Source organism: Bidens hawaiensis, unplaced genomic scaffold, assembly GCF_021521415.1.
Source record: "Bidens hawaiensis isolate Kalapana, Puna unplaced genomic scaffold, B.hawaiensis_p1.1 tig00006302_1, whole genome shotgun sequence".
Classification (NCBI taxonomy): Eukaryota; Viridiplantae; Streptophyta; class Magnoliopsida; order Asterales; family Asteraceae; genus Bidens; species Bidens hawaiensis.
In genome coordinates, this window is record NW_027491421.1 from 355,485 (window position 1) to 359,343 (window position 3,859).

Consider the following 3,859-nt stretch of genomic DNA (forward strand, 5'->3'; position numbering starts at 1 on the left):
GCAAGAAACTGTTTTCAGGGAAATTGAACTCAACCTAAAATGGGAAATGATAGTATATTGTCTAATCTCCTAACCTATAGATTGATAGCTTAAAATATTTCTGTTCAGCAAATTGACAATTCGTGTGGTATCTTCTCATGAGTGTAGTGACAGATGTGATACAAACCTAAATCTTAGCTAAGTTTGATGTGGTGATTCATCAGAAGATTAAGGTATGTTTCATTACACATCTCTCCGAATGATAGGCAGAAAGGTGAATACCCGATCATACAGAGCCTGTTGCTGTCTTGGTCTATCAAAATTAAAATTTATAAAAATATATAAGCGTCAAAGTAACAGTATCTAGTTAAAAGTGAATATCTGCTTAAAGAAGCATAAAAGTCACCTTAAACTAATTGCTCAATTTGATTTACTGATATGAAATGATTATTCTTTTGTAAAGGTTAAAATTCTGAGCACAGGACATGATTGCTCATGTCTTGGATCTGTGACATAAAAGTTGTGGCTCTAACACTGAATTAAAATTTAAGTTAAGTGTTTCGAGCAATGTTAGGACCGTCATTCAGATGAAACCTTAGCAAAGGTTTGACAAGAACACACCGACTCGAATACTCAAAAGACCGATTGAATATCCAGGCGGAATCAGGATATCCAATGATTGAGAATGTAGGATTGTGAACAGATATCAAAAACAAAACAGTAAATGATAATCAGTAAAGGCTTATTCAGAGACAAAGATTCACTATATTTAATGATACATTAAAGGAACAATGAATGGAATGTCTAGGGTTTTGTGTGATGGCGGCGGCTCTTGTACGATGAACAAAATGGAATGTTTTCGTAATCAGTGCGTGCCAGCCTTTGTCTCCAAAATCCGTACCCTAAAGGTACCCTAGGACGTCTATTTACAGACTCTGACATTCCTTCTATAAGTCCTAGTCATTACATAATTAAAGATAAATCTAATACAAGTGTTACAGTCCTCGAGCAAGGTACATACCTTGCTCAAGCAAACTTCCTATACTAGGTGTGCTCGGTGAATGTCCTTGAGCAGACTTTACTTGGAATATATTCTCTTTCGAAGAATACATATTCCCTTTAAGTAAGCTTCATTCTCTTGACTTGTCCATGCTTTGCTCAAACTAGTCCATCGAGCAAGCTCATTCTTCTTGATGTCTTCAGCTTTTCTTATTCAGCAATCTTTAGCATGCTCGGATGTAAATCTTGCTCGGTAACTGAACTGTGCTTGAAGTCTTTGCTTTAATTCACGTGACATCCTCTTATTGCATCCATGCTCGTCCCGATGTGCTTGATCATCCTGTGCTCGTAACACTTGGCTAGAACTTGTATGATCAAGTTATTTGCTCGATTGGCAATCCATGCTCGATAGAAGAATACTCTTGCTCGTTAAAGTGTACCTTGCTCGAAGCCTTTAACACTTAGAAGAATCAATCATTTAAGGTTCAGAACCTTGCTCGAAGTAGTAAAAACCATGCTCGATCGTCTGGGCTTGCTCGAATTCCATACTTAGCCGTTTCTTAGGAGGTTGAGAAGATTCCAATCTTATATCCCCCTAGATTGGAACAAGCTCAGATGCACCAAAACATACCTGCATAGAGTTACACATATATCAGATTTCTAGATAAATCATTTAAGAACATGTCATTTCATTACATAATTGGAATTTTGCCACATGGGCATTAATAACTAAATTTTTACAAATCAAACAAAATATAAAGATAAACAGAAATAAAAAAATCAATCATTCATTAGCTTCATTCTATTATCTTCTTCTTCTGTTCTTGGCTTCAGCTCTTTCTTTTAGTTTCTTCACATATGCAGCTCTTTGCTTCAGCATGTCAAGTTCTGAGGAGTCAGAGGTATCACTTGGGAATCTTGCATTAATTAAATCTTGTAAGTATTGTGGATGCATATAATGCAGATCTCCATCCTCCTTTATGACTGCAATAGGTATCCCAGACTCATTTCTCAAAGTGGTCGAATCATCCTGTTGATTGTACGTTATGTATGTGATTCTTCCAAATTGTTGTACTCTTGAGTTGGGTTCCTTCATCACTTCTCTCGTAGCCAAGCATTCTTTTAAGGTCTTCCTTTTCTGGTGAGAGCTGCTTTCTAGAGTTCTTTGTTTCTTTGATTCAGAGAGGGAAAGCTCAGATATGTGAACTTCACTGATTCTCTTCCTCCTCTTCTCTTTTTCTGCGTGGCTCCTGATATCTCTCTTCTTCTGCTGCAGAAATGGGAATCCCTTTTCTGATTGTTTCTTCAAAAACTTGGAGAGATCATTCCTTAGTTGACCAGATGGTTGACTCCTTACTTGATTGTCATATAAATTCAGCTCAGCCATCTTGGTCAGTTTTTCTTTTGAAAAATTTCTCAAATCATCTCTGAAGATGATGAGATGTTCTGCTTCATCTTCAGTCACCACCCTTAAAGTCTTCGATCTTCAGTCAAAATAGAGACGTGTGGGCAGATTCAAGTTTCTTGGTTGCACAGGCCTCACACTCTCTGATCTATGGGTTCTGCTTGAGCTCCCCATTTCAACTTTCTTTCTTTTGTCAAGACCTTCTTCAACATACCATCTCTTGATCGTATCTTCTGTTTTGCATCATTAGTCTTGACATTTTTACTCCCTTTTTGTGGAGAGCACTTATCATTTCAGCATGGACCTCCTCTTCAACTCTCCTCCTATCCTCCTGTAACTTTCTTTGTGTTCCAATATACAGTTTCTACTCTCTATTATATATTTCTATTAATTGTTCAAGAGGCATGTTTTGAAACTGTTCTTCTGACACTCCCTTTTCCATCACAATTCTTTTGAACAAATCTACCCTTTGAGGGTCTTCAAACCATTTCTTCACCTCTTCTTCCTTCTTCTTAGTCTCCTCTATTTCTTTTGCCAGTCTTATTTTTAACTCTTGTTGTCTTTGATATTCTTCCTGACTTTTCTTGTCTTTATGAGAGGCTTTTACAAGTTCAATTTTTCTTTTAATTTCTTCATGAGAAAGGTTTATTAAAAAGTTGTAGCTGTATCCGTACAGCTGGAGAAATTTTATATCTTTGTGTTTTGCTTTCAAGGATTCATACTCTGTTTCATCATTTGCCTTCTTCTCTGTTATTCTCTTGCTGCTGTCAGATTCTGTAAATTTCTTTTCTTTCTCTTCCTTTCTCTTAGACACCTTTCTCACATACTCAGATAGATCCTCCATGAGAGCCCTTTTATATAAATTATCAATCTTGTCAAAGGGTTGTAACTTGAGGAATGCAGGCTTGTGACCAGCCTTTATCAAAACTTCCCTTTTTCCTTTCCTTACTCTCCAACCCTCAGCTTCTTTTGTCACATCCTCTTTTGATAGTCTTTGAACATACAGAGGATCATAACCCAAGCTGATTAAATACTAAACATCTTCATTTATCTTTTCAGCTTCCTTCAATTCTTCCTCATCTTCATTTTCACCATCCAAGTCAACCACTTCTTTAAGGTTATGAAGAGACTCAATCATTGGTTCATCATTTTGTTTGGATTGAGCTCTTCTACTTTCTTCAAGCTTGTCTCTCCTCATCTTATACACCATTTTCTTAACAGATTTTGTCTTTTGGACTTTGGTGTCTCAATATCAGTTGTGTCTTTCCTTTTTAAACTTAATTGAGTTGGAGTGGATGTATCGGGCTGCTCCACTTCTGTTTCTGGTTCTTCAATAATTATCTCCTCATCCACTGACTCAGATTCGTCAATAACAGCTTCATTTCTATGAGTTTCTTCAGTGTCTTCAGTAACTTCTTCAATGATAGGCTCATTTGGTTCATGATGCTCTTCAAATCTTTGTTCCTTTTCTCTACC